This window comes from Dromaius novaehollandiae, chromosome 12 (assembly GCF_036370855.1).
Source record: "Dromaius novaehollandiae isolate bDroNov1 chromosome 12, bDroNov1.hap1, whole genome shotgun sequence".
Classification (NCBI taxonomy): Eukaryota; Metazoa; Chordata; class Aves; order Casuariiformes; family Dromaiidae; genus Dromaius; species Dromaius novaehollandiae.
Genome location: NC_088109.1, coordinates 10998097 through 11011139, shown reverse-complemented (window position 1 = coordinate 11011139; position 13043 = coordinate 10998097). Strand labels below are relative to the sequence as shown.

Sequence of the window (13043 nt, the reverse complement as noted above, 5' to 3'; positions counted from 1 at the left end):
CTCTGCCTAAAATGTTTGTGACCCCAGGAAGTAGGTGACTGTACCTGGTTGGTAGCAGCCACTCAGAATACGCTGCGATATGAAACACACGTAAATGGGATTTCTGAGGGGCTTCTGGGGTATTCAGATGATTCAAGTGAGGAGGGTTGAGGTACATGTCAGGCAGACTCCTGGCTTCTTGGAAGTACTGTGATGAGTGACTCATTCTATACAGATGAATAAACTGGTTGCAAACAAAACTAAATAAGCAATTACACATGAATAAACGACTGAAACTCACTTCTCAGCAATCTCAGTAGGCATCTGTTACACTTTTAGTCATTCTGCTTTCAGCGTGATATCCCCAACAGATGGTCCTTTCCAGTTTTGTTGGACTTAAAAGTTGATTTTAAAAAATTGCTTTTGAATGAGGTATTTTATTTTGCATCGTTAGATACATCATATCAAAAATATAAAGCAACCAAAATCAAAATAAAACATTTCAATTTTGACAAAATAAGATGATTCTGCCAAACCAGGGTAAATTATTTTTATCTTGCATTTTCCTTTACTGAACATTTGGAGGATTTTTTTTTCTAATTTGGAACAAAGCCATATTTCAAGACCTTGCATGAAATGGATCTCCTATCTTTCACAGAGCTCTAGTTTGCATCTTTATCCATTATGAATGGAAAAAACAACAAAGAATAAATAAATGTTTCTCTGCTCCACTGATTGAGCCTCACAGAAAGTGAGCTCCACTCGAGCAGTAATTGCAGCAAAGGTTTAACTTATACCCAATGGCCATATTTTGATATTCAAGGTGTTATATCTATATGCTCCCCACATCCTTCTCATGCCACTGAAATGTATAATTCAATGCTTACCCATCTTCAGTCTTAGCAGCAGGACTGAAGGCAGCTATTTTTCCCTTCTTCCACCTCCTTGGTTAAACAGGAAGACAGTAAATGAAAGGAAAAAAACAACAGCAGAAATGATGTCTACTAAGGCATCATCTAGACTACGGAAAATGAAGTGCAAAGAGTAAAATTTTCTTGTTACTCTAGGCAGGGACAGTGCAGCATGGCATAAATAGGAGAAGAGTGGCTTGAGTAAGCTGAGAGAAAATGTCACCATCTTCCTCCCTTTCAAATCTGGTGGAATTCGTGCCAGAAGTCCCAAAGCTTAACCATGGCAAACATCTGCAGGCACTGCTGAAGAGTGAGAAAATAGTTACGCACTAGAGCTTGGAAACAAATGGAAAAGTCAGTCACCCCCAGTAGTACATTGAAAATCTGACAGCAGACAAAGAGCAGGCTTTGGGCAACACAAAGCAAGAGGTATGGACTTCAGACTTCCTGGAATTTAAAGAAGGTTTCTGAATAATACATGTTTATCTTAGAGATCATTCTTAATTTGCCTGATTCAAACCTTTTTGTTCCCTTGTCTGCCTTGAGCTGCTGTGGCAGCCAGGAGCATCTTTCTGAAGCATGGGTGGTTTTTCCTGATGTGTTGAGCACACAGAGAGTACTGGAAGGGCACTTTACCTCACGTATCAGCTAATGCTATGCAGAAGATAAATGGGAATGGACAAATGTGCAGTAGACAAAGAATAACAGCTATCACCTTGGCTCCCTTCATGGGCATCGCAGACACAAAGAGATTTTTAATAAACTTAAAGGCGTCATAAAGAAAAAATTCCTTCACTGCTATTTTTCCCAAGGCTGTTCATGTATCTCAGAGGTGACTGCTTCTTTTCGGTGGTTGAGATTTGTAAATGAACCGCTTAAAAAATCTACACTGTGAGTAACTTGGAAAAGGACCTTTGGTCCTGAAGAATGAAAGTGATGGAGAAAATTATAAGATGCTTTTCTAATTAAAATTCTAATCACTGTTGATGGATTTTAGTAAATAAGACTTGCGGAAAGCAGAACGTGTCACCATTCTCCATTATGACCAAAATAATGAAATCCACTTATTCACTCTCTTGCTTCTTGATGGGACATAGACTTTATAAAATGCTGCCTCTCTATTTCAATAGGAAAAAAGTATTTTTGCATTGAGCAATGAAGTGTGGACAATATTTCTGGATTTGTATGTACTCAGTAAGTAACTACATGCTTGCAATAGTTCATTTGTCTTGACAAGTTTGCAATGTGAAATTCATGAATTATGCATATCACTGGTGCTAGTACCCTTAAAAAGTGGTTAAAATTATGAAGTCTATGTCTCTATTAAAACATCTGTCTCATGGAGATTTGCAGAACAGAGTTAAATCTAAAGAGTATTTCAGGAGATTAGATCAACTGAGTTAAGTGACTGCACCACATTCAGTGATGATATAAACAATGCAAATGTTTTTTGAAGGCAATGAGATTTCCACCTGCTTTTTCCAGGGCTTAGTTTAGTCCTCAGTGCATAAGGTGCTTGAAGGGGAATTCATATTTACTCAAACACTGAAATTCCTTGCAACTTTAATGTCTTACATACACTAATCCAAACCAGTGACAGATATCTTGATACCTAACTAGGATAACTTTCTCTTCTGAATAATGACCCAAAGAATGTTTAACCATGGAATTTGTATCTGTGCAGGACAGGGCTAAAGATTTTTAAACCGTTTGTGGATAGCTTATACATTGGACGCAATGTTCTTAAAGATTTTCCTAGGTCTACTTTGCTGAAGTTCTAGAATACAAGTGCAGCTTTATGTTTTTGCTTTCTACATATAGAAGAAAATAGGAACATATAATATTGAAAAAAGAGTCAAATAATTTACTCCATACCAACTCAGTTTTCTGTCAAGAAGATAATAACATTCCATAAGTCCCAATCCTTCTTGTCCATATAGAAGTTACAGTGTATACTCAGTCAGTGCTTATTTATCTAGGAGTCAAACACATCAGACTTTTCAGAGTATCAGTCCAGATAAAGACACTATATTTCAGGCACTTGCCTCATAAGGCAGAATAATATGTTAGAAAGCTGACAGAATAAGCTGTCTAATGATGCATTCAGCTATCAATGTAGCAGGGGAGAGGAAGGAAATTCGTATATCTTCCGCCTTGAGTTCATTCCAAAAGAGCAAGGGCTTTTATTTTATTAATGGAGGTTGGGACACCTTTACCAAATAAGAAGGAAGCAGAGCATAGGAGAAGGCTACAAATTCACAATTCACCCATGTTTTAAGCAGATTTACCTTTGAGCTTTCCTGTTTCCAATGGGCCAGATGTGTCAATGATTTACTCTGCTGCTTTGTTCAGGTAGGAACAGTAAGACCATGCCCAAGCACGTCTGTTCTGTCATAAATAAAACATAACTGAGTGTAGTCAAGTCTTTGATGTTCTCAATCCAAGAATAGCAGAGCAGTTCGAGCGGCTGAAGGGCTGGTAGATTCATGGTGGCAGTCGGAGCCTTGGCATTGCTGACACGGAGCAAACACCACCACCCCAGCAGGCACTGGCAGCTGGTCACATAGAGACTCTGGCCTGGGAATAGCAGAGACACTGACTGCCTCATGCTCTCAACAGCTTCACTTAATCTTTAACTCTTGATTCATGCTGACTGTGCAAATCTACACACTTCTTGTCTTTATTAGTGGGTAAGAGATTTCCTGGAAAAGGTTATCATCAGTGTTCAGAACAGCTCCCCCTGCCCAGGAACCTCCTTTTGGGGCAGAGATGGGAAAAGCTTCTTTAAAGTGCTGCTCTGATTTCTGGTCTGCAGAGGTGCAGGGTCTTTTCTGGCTGATTTGGAGCTAGCAAAGAGGGAACCAGCCTGAAATTACACCAGCAGGGATGCAGTCCTCCAGGGACTATTCTGCTGACAGATCTCTTTCAAAATATTGCAGATTCTGGCCGTGTCCCATCACTCTCTGAAAGCTAAAAAGAGCAGATGTCCAAGAAGCAGCTAAGCAACACGATGACTCTCCTATACCGCAGGATCAGCAGATGTCCTGTGTAGGCAGTTTAAGCATTGCTTCTCGGTGCTGGGCCAGAGTAAAGAGCTGAGGATCTGGCATGGCTTTTGAAACGATTTTCTTCACAAGCATAGCCTGTGGTTTTTCTGTTCTCTAAAAACAGAGGCCTGTTTGAAAATGAAGCCTTTAAAATATGAGGGCAGAGATGAGTGTGCAGCTTCCCTTTATTTCAACAATTTCCAGGGATGGTCCTTCTGCAAAGCCAACAAAGTTGATCCTTAAACTGGAAGGATCTAGCTTTTTCTTTGCTCTCTCACCCAAATGTCATTAATTCTAGCTGAACGGATAAAGACCATGGAGGAAGTAAGACAACAATACCTCCAAGAAACACAGTACTGGAAAAAGAAAAGAGGGTGGGCAAGAGCTGTCCTCAAAGAGATTACAAAACAAAGTGAAAAAGAATTAAGACAAAGGAGTCTGTAAGAAGTTTTCTTTATGTGGGACAGTGAGAAATGGAAGAGGAACTTAGTTCATTCTCAACAGATACTACACCAAAAAAAAAAAAAAAAAAAATCAAGAAACCTTTTCCAACCTGGACTTCCTGGTGTGGAAAGGTATATTGCCGTAGGCCAGCTTCTGAAGCTCCTTCTGAGCTGACTGTGCGGTCTGGGCCTCCACATACCAGCACATATGATGAGGAAATCAACTCAGCATTTTTCTTTCCAAAAACTGTCCCATCATGTCCATCTTCCCCACATGTCAAAAATTATGCTTAAACTATTGAAAGAAAACAACCCATGAAACTAATGAAATCCATGAAACTGTGACTGATAAGACAAAAATGCAGCATTAGCTCTGACTGTCCACAATTAAGTTTTCAAAAGCCTGACTGCTGACTGAAAATATTACCCGCACATCTTTTCCCAGTTTAGTTTGGAATGGATTTGATAATTAGGGGTGATATTCCTTTGTCAAAACAAGTCTTTTGTTAAGTATTTAACAGGCGCTCTAGGGATTCTGGCAAAGTGCTAATTTTTTCTTGCAGTTTATCTGGAGAAGAAACCTACATTTTATCATATGCTGTAAACCGAAATGAGAAAACAATATATTCTCAATTTTTGCTTTTGGTTTCCTGATTCAATAAAGTAGTACATCTGTACATGAGAAAGAGGGAATCTAAATAAAGAAAATGTTTGAAAATTCAGATCAGTGCTAGTAAAAAAAAATACATATATATATATATGCCAGTACTATTTCTACTTGTGTACACAAATCTTACAATATTTACATACATTTATATGCACAAGATTTATATACAAATCTTACAACAAAGTTCAAAGACACATGGGACTTTATCCCATGCTGACTGCTGACGTAGGAAGTAGCTGGAGGCTAAAACTGTCCCAGGTTTCCCAGGAGGCCCACTGTACCTCAGCTTTTTAAAAGCATACTGTGCACACATACATAATGCGCACAGATGTACCACTTTGGAGTGAAATGCTGTCTATGGTCGGCAAGAGCACAGCCGGGATGGTTCATGTCACTTCACCCAGCACCTTCTGGACCCTCAGGAGCATACTGTGTTTTGGCAGTACCACGTGTCATTGCTTTCAAGCCAGGTTTTTTTCACAGTGTCCATTTCCTGAGAAATGCTGAAAAGAGGCTACCGCTCTGGAGCACAGCAAAGCCTAAATTAAGAAAAAGAAATAGATATTTCCTGCAAGCAGAATATTCTGGCTGGCTTGGCCCAAGACAGCCAATGACAGCAGTGGGATCTCCACCTCTGCCTTGTGTGTGGGGCAGCAAGTGAGCGGCTGGGTCCTGCTGAAAGGCGAATGTGATTAGGCCTGTAATCTCCACAGTGGGGCTGATTTTTCAATAAATTAGTTTAAAATCCTGTAATTACAGGCTGATTTAGCATTCTGTTCCAGTGAAAGGTACTCCTGAATGTAGCTCTGATATGCAAGGTCATCACAGGGTTAATATGATGGTAACGAAAGTAGGTAGATTTTCTTTAAAAGATGGCAGACATGTTTGTGGTGCAATAACAGGGTAACATGGATCAAATCTCCATAACTTAGCTCCTGTGTAAGAAGATCAAGGGCAACAAAGGAGTGTTTTTTTGCTCTCTGTGAATGGCGGTTGGATGGGCATCTGCATGAAATAACAACCTTCAAGAAATGGAAGTCACTCCTTTTTCTTTTACATTACTTGATCCACCCAAGACAAAAAAAAAAATTAAAAAAAAGGCTTAAAGTAGCTGTCGCTTTGAAATTTTCCTGTGTTTTAATTAAGCTCCTGGGTCTGACAAAATTCATCAGACTTTCCTTTTCAAAATAAAGGCAATCTTAACTTTCAAGGCAGTTTCCCTAGGCTGTTAACACTGCTCTAACCCAAAGTTGTGTTAAATAGCAAGGTAAGACTGAGCATACTCCAGAGCCTTTTGAAGTTGGTGGAAAGACTCTCATGGTCTTCAGTAGGCTTTGACTCAAACTCTAAATTTAGGCTCATTTATAATTGTCCTTTTGCTCCATTAACTGCTCCATAACTGGCATTTTCTGGAATCAGAAGACACAGAAAGAAGCCCAGGAAAAACACCTTTCCACCTTATTTTGGTTAAGACTACATATATTTATTAGAAGAATGAGGAGAAGGCCAGAGAAAAACAAAAACTGAAAAAGAAGTTGCAGAGGAAACTCACTAACACAAAAGGAGATGACATAGACTAAGACAAAACAGTTAAGGTGAAAGAGAACTGAAACAGTAGCATAAAGAAAAATAAATCAATATTCAGAATTTTATTTACTTGGTTAGAACATTATTGAAGTCAGCAGTCTTGCATGAGATTTACATTAGCATAAACCTGGGCAGAATCTGACTAAGATTGACATTGGCACACAGAAACACTAGCCTAGATTTAAACTGTCTTTTGAAAGGTTTTCAGAACCAAGCCCTCTTGGTTATGGCAGTCCTTATTCAGGCGTAAGACCTGGGCCAAGGTCACAAGGATTGGTGGACTGTGCAGAATCTAGTGGGAACATTTAGTGGACTGCTATTCCTAGAGTTTCGCTTTCTTAACAATGAAAGTTCTCTTTTAAGAATAATACTGGAAATGACTGAAGTCTCAAGAAAAATTGCCATTAACAAGTCAATCTTGTTTTATTCTTCTTTGATGCAACTTTAAAGGTGAGATCTGCATTCCACATTTTGATGGCAATAGTCCTGTCCAGATTGATAATTTGTTTCGGCAATGCAAAGCTTGATATCAAGACCTTAGTCCCTGACTGCACCTACATTATTACGCCTAGCATTCGGTATAGGGAAAAGACTGAAATGGGTTTGGCATATAAGAAGCAAGAAAGCCCAAGCGACTGGAGAAGAGATTCCATAGATGGGCCCTCAATGACTGCAGAGGGAAAGGCCTTGGCACGCTAGATAATATTCAAGATTAATTAACAGTTTGTTTAATAAAGCTGCAGCCAGACATCTTTAATCCAAACACCTTTGTAGAGCATATTTATATGCAGAGCTGTAGGCAATTACTAAATGTATTATTCCACAACGCAAAACCAAAACTCATTTATGAAATAATATACATGAGTTAATACATGAAAATAAAGAATAATATACACTTCTCTATAACATAAAAATAACTCTACAAGCCAGACACTTTTGACAAGATCTCCTAGACACTTAAAAAGCACAATAAACATCTGTTTGATATCTGAGTGCCAAACCTTAAAAAAATGCTCTCTTGTTAAAAGTCTAGCTCCTTATTTTAACTAAATTACCAGGTATTTATAAAATTTCATTCTATTGTGAAGCAACAGTAAACAGAAGAGATACAAAAAAAAGGTAAAATGAGCAAGGAGGCTTCAGCTGTCATTGGAAAACTTCAGTCTGCTCTGCTGGTGTGTACTGACATGCTGCCTGGAGTGACACAATTACAAATATACTGACCCTTTGAAAGAAAAGTGAATGGGTTTGGGAGAATCCCTAACATTTCCAAACAACTAAACGTTTAAATAGAGGAGAAAAGGACGATGGAAAAGGAACCAAAGATGACCTGGAGTTGAGGATATCTTATGATCTTTACTAGAACATATTAGAATAAATACTCTGGGTTGTAAAGTAACCACCTTTCAATTCAGAATGGATTAAATGCAAGTCAGGACATCTTTTCTGATCATTTGATTAAATCCAAACAGTGATTCTGATCAAGTCTCTTTTTTTGGCAAAAAACACCAAAACAACACAATATCACTGCGTAGCATATTATCATATGGCTGCATATTGATACGTGTATCAAATTAGACAGCAGTCAGTATAAATTAGCAATAAAAAAATGTAGAAACTTCATAAAGAAGGCTAGCAGGGAAATATTTGTTGCTAGATTGCTAAGAAAGTAAGAAGGTGGATCAGGACTATACCCAATCCCCTACAATTCCTTAAAATGGTATGAGCACATTATTGGATGGCTAAATCAACATTGTTAATAATATTGTAGATAAGACAGTAATATATATGTTATATACACACACACTCTTTCTCTCTCTCTTGTTTAGTATTTGAAGAGAAAAAAGATGATTTATCTACATAGAATGATAATGGACTCCCCTGCATCACATTACCAAATCACTATTAATATCCTTTTATTAGAAATGAATACTTTTAAATCAGAGAGCTGGTGTACTATAAATCCAAAGGTTGTTAGAATAGAAATAGTAGAAACAGTAGAAATATGCAACATTGCCAAAAGCCAGAGAGAGGAAGCAGAATGATCATAGTAATTACAGGTCAGTTAGTCTGGCATCAGTCCCAAGCAAAGTAATGGAAAAGCTGATAAGAGATTCAATTAGCAGAAATTTAGAGGATGGCAGTAGAATAGGTGCCAGTCAAGATGGCTTTATGGGAAAATAAGTCTTGCCAAGCAAATTGGTAGAGGTAACAGCATAGACACAGGAATTTTGTAGGGCATTTGACTTAATACCTCACTATTGCCTGATTAAAGCATTAGCACCGAATAAAGGAGTTTATGGGAAGAGCGGAGAATGAGGGGAATCTCTCTCTTGTGTTGCACGTGCCAATTTGCTGTCTGATATTAATCGGGCTGCCTCTATGCTGTCAGGCTAAATGTCAGGTGAAGCGAGCAGGAAATGACACAGTGCTGGAGATAAGGTATCCTCAGGGGACCACAGTGAGAAAACAGCTTGCAGCATAGATCTGTGGAGAAACTAGTGATCAGGAATCCCTATCTACCCATTACCAATAGTGGTGACAAGTCAATTTTATCACTAGAGATAAATATCAAAGGAACTCAGTGCTAAAACCAAATCAAAACACTCCTCTCCACTCTTGGATGAGGAGATCAGCAAGAACAGCGATGGTGGTCCAGATACAGCAAAATGCACAGCTGGGCATTCAGAGAGAGACCAGAGGGGCAAGCAGCTTTTGGGCTCTCAAGTATGTTTTAAGAACTGTCTAACTGGTTCATAATAAGCAGGTGCCAGTCACAAATCATCACTGAAAGGGGAGCAATTCTGGGTTTTGGAGTAATCAGCTATTGCAGCACTTTTACCTGCAATCTTCAGGTAGATGCAAAACCACCACTGATTAAATTTGTGGATGATGTGAAGATCAGTAGACGAGCAAATAACAGCACTGGGAAGCCAGCCACATGCAGTTAGCTGGCTAACCTGGCAGGCAGGATCTTTTCAAGATACAGCTCAGCCCATCATTAATGACACTAGTCTCCATTTGGGATCAGGCCTGCAGAGAGTCACTGATTTTCCCAGTAGCAGGGAGGAGTGTCCACACAGCTGGTGTTCCCGGCCTCCCAAAATAGGCAACAAAAAGAGAGCGTGGCTTTTCTGGAGAGCCGTTTGAAACAAGCGTAGTTCAAGCACTATGAGCTCTCTCTAGACTATACAGAGCACTTATAGTCTCTCCTTCACAGCTCTGCAGAGGGTGTATAGCCTCCTAAGCTAACAGCTTATTAATATGCTTAAAATTAGGCAGTATGAGCAATCCTCATTCTCCCCCTTCTGAATCCTAAAAATTTCCAATCTGCCTTGGGATCTTCCCCAGTCATTTCGAGACTTTAAGGTTGGGGGATGAAATCTTGAAGTCAGTGGCAAAAACTAAGGATAGTTTTTCATATCAGGTTTGAAAAGAAACCAAAAACTGGGAAAATTCTGCAGAGCTTGCCTTCAAGGAGAACATATATTACATATATTACACTTACAATTTGGATGGAGATCAGAGTGTCCTCAAATTTGAAGTTCAGTCTGGAGGAATGGACAGGTTCAGCTCTATCACAGACATAATATTGGGGGGATCTGAGGCAAAATATATAGACTGATTCCTTAAACTTACAACATAAGATCTGAATCATAGTGCATTCTAAGTCCTACTGAACAATTAAGTCTAGTCCCAGCAGATTTTCTGTACATAGATCACACCACAGATGCTTTCATGTCTCAGGTCTCTTGGGAACATTGTATGTTTTGTCTGCTTTGTTTCTTAATGATTTGCAAACTTTTAAAACTTGGCTGTGTCGCTACTTTGCTTGTGGGTTCAAGAAAAGACAAGAATCCATAAACCTTTGATCCACATGCTACAAATGTACTAGGAAAAAAGAAAAGAAAAGAAAACAGAGTGCTGTCAACAGGAAGATATAAGGGTTGGTTTGTATGAATGGGGAAAATTAGTTCCAAGAAACATGATATGGGAATTGTTTTTTGCTAGAAAATAGATTTCTTTGTAAGAACATTTTTATGCAAAGTATTTTAGAGAACATTTCATATTAGATTAAATCACTAAGATACTTTTCCTGGTCTCATCACAAAACAAAGAAAGATTGTAGAGTTTCATGGTTAGCTCCAGGAAAGCAAATAAGAAAAATGGCATTAATGTTGTTATTAGCCATAGGTTTAATAATCTAAAAGATTACTAGATCTCTTATTAACCACATTTTTAAGTACCACATTTCAGAAAGTATCAGCTATGATCTTTGCACATCTCACTGTAACAAAAGCAGCTTGCCAATGAAAGAAGCAGATGATTTGTATTCAGAGGCATCTCTATTTCAATAGAGGAAGATTTTTACCCAGCAAGATATGCTTCTGTGTGACAGAGAGTTACATGGCCCAAATGACGGGCAGCAGACTACCTGACAAGGGCAATTTTCCTTGAGCTCAGCTAGTCAACTTTCAGTGTAGTCCTGACTAAAAGTTGGGCTTCTGCTCCAAGCAAGTTGCCTTGGCTCCCTCTATAGTCAAGGAAAGAAACAGGCACTTCTGAAGGGCAGCTGATCTCATTAATACCAGTCATCTGCCTTAGGATGGAGTGACACCTCTTGATCTCCACCGACTACAGAGGGAACTTCGGTGACCAGCTGAGAGCAGAGTTCAAACCTTTTGATGGTGAACACCAAGTGAGATGAATTCTAGTGGCTGGTACAGCTATTAGATATATTTAAAGCCAAAGTAAAATGGTGCCTATTAATCTAGTTATCTGAGTCAGGCTTCAAAAATCCAGATAAGCACTTGAGATTTGACTCAAGCTTTAGAAATATTCATTTCGTATTTGAGTCAGATGTAGTTATATACTAAAGTGTGAAATGATATGGTAGAGATGAATGTTATGAAAATGGCTAGCTGAGAGAGCTAAATAAGACGGCTGCATTATAACTTTCCCTTGACTCAGCAAGGCATGGAGTGAACTTGCAGTTTGGATTTTGCCTACAGCCTTCTCTAAGAAAGCTGAAGGATGGTTGTTCTCAGTTACTGTTTAGCTTTAGTGCAGAGTCTGTTCAAGCCATAATTTGAAAGTAATTGTTGTAATTGCTATAACTACAAAAGTTAAAAAGTACAAACTTCATTTTGCTCACATGAAGCTGAGTTAGTAATGGCACCATTCATCATTTTCTGTAAAAACAGTAACAGTTGTTAATCCGCACCCAGCAATGGGTGCAATGATGGCTCACAATACACAAAGTGTCAAAAAAGAAAAACCATCATCAAAGCTCTTTGTTGCAGAAAAACAACTTCTAGTAATATCTCTCTAATTAGACTCAACTGAAGAATATTCAGAATTGTTTGACTCTTTTCAAGTGATGGGGTTTGTGAATTAACACAGTTTTTCTCTTCCACCTTGATTAGGTTCTTTGGGAAGATCCATTGTCACTCTGCATAATGCAGTTAGGTGTAAGAGACACCCAGCTGACAAAATATTGCCAATTGCTTTTTTTTTTAGGCTACTATCGCTAGGTTTTCAAACATAATGGAAAACAGTGGGGAGTAGAATTTGAATAGAACTTTAACAGCAGTTTTGCTCTTTTCCTATTTTAACAGCAATCTTGTAAGATTTCTAGTTGGGTCTTCTGCTCATTGCCATACAATGCTACCGTCTGGAGAGAGAGATAACCCAAAATCTCCTCAGCTTTTTAATTGTGTAAACCAGTGCATTCAATAGCATCTGATTTATCTGCAGGGCTTATTTAAGTATGTAGCAAAGCATTCCACATTAGCTGTCTGTATGATCACATTTGTAGGTTGCCTAGCCAGTTCCTGCTTTGTGTTGGAGAGAGCTCCAAAGGTAACGTCGTGAACCAGTGCGCTTGGGCCGCAAGGTGCCCACGCTTGTGTTACCAAAGGCACACTTCTAATTGCGGACAACCGAGAGCCATTACAATTCAAAACACAACCCATGATCCCAGCACACGCTGGGATAACGTTTGAGAAGGAACATGTGGCCCAGGCAGGGGTGCAACGCCCGCTGTGTGTGCTGCCTCGTCCTGCCCGCTGACCCCAGCGCTTCCAGCCCTGCCTGGAGCAAGTGAGTCACCTGAATGCAAGCAGGATGCCTGCTTAGTCACAAATCCTTCTCCCTCTCCACTCCCCATGCTAAACTTGTGACTGAAGGCAATAATACAAAAATTTTACATGGCAAATTGCAACAGAAATATGTTAATGGGAGAACGTGGAAGAGGATAAATAGCAAATGTTCTGCACAGCCAAGCTCACTCCAAATAGGATCCCTAGGTGACTTACAGTGGTCTAACCAGATACTAATAGCCATATCAAAGAAAAAAAAAAAAACCCAAACCACTATGTATGGTGTTGTTAGCCTAAAAGGGTATTAA

General features: G+C 39.1%; 1 long non-coding RNA gene across 4 annotated transcripts in view; it reads right to left on the bottom strand.

The window, feature by feature from the left end:
• Window positions 1-12995, bottom strand: part of LOC112981010 (uncharacterized) — a 28415-nt gene extending 15420 nt beyond the window's left edge. For 3 of the 4 annotated variants that reach the window (XR_010391252.1, XR_010391250.1, XR_010391251.1), the window contains exons 1-2: window positions 867-3162; window positions 45-223 (exon numbers count right to left, since the gene is read on the bottom strand). This is a non-coding gene — a long non-coding RNA (uncharacterized LOC112981010). The other variant, XR_010391253.1, reaches the window with a different exon arrangement.
• Window positions 12996-13043: the final 48 nt, after the last annotated feature.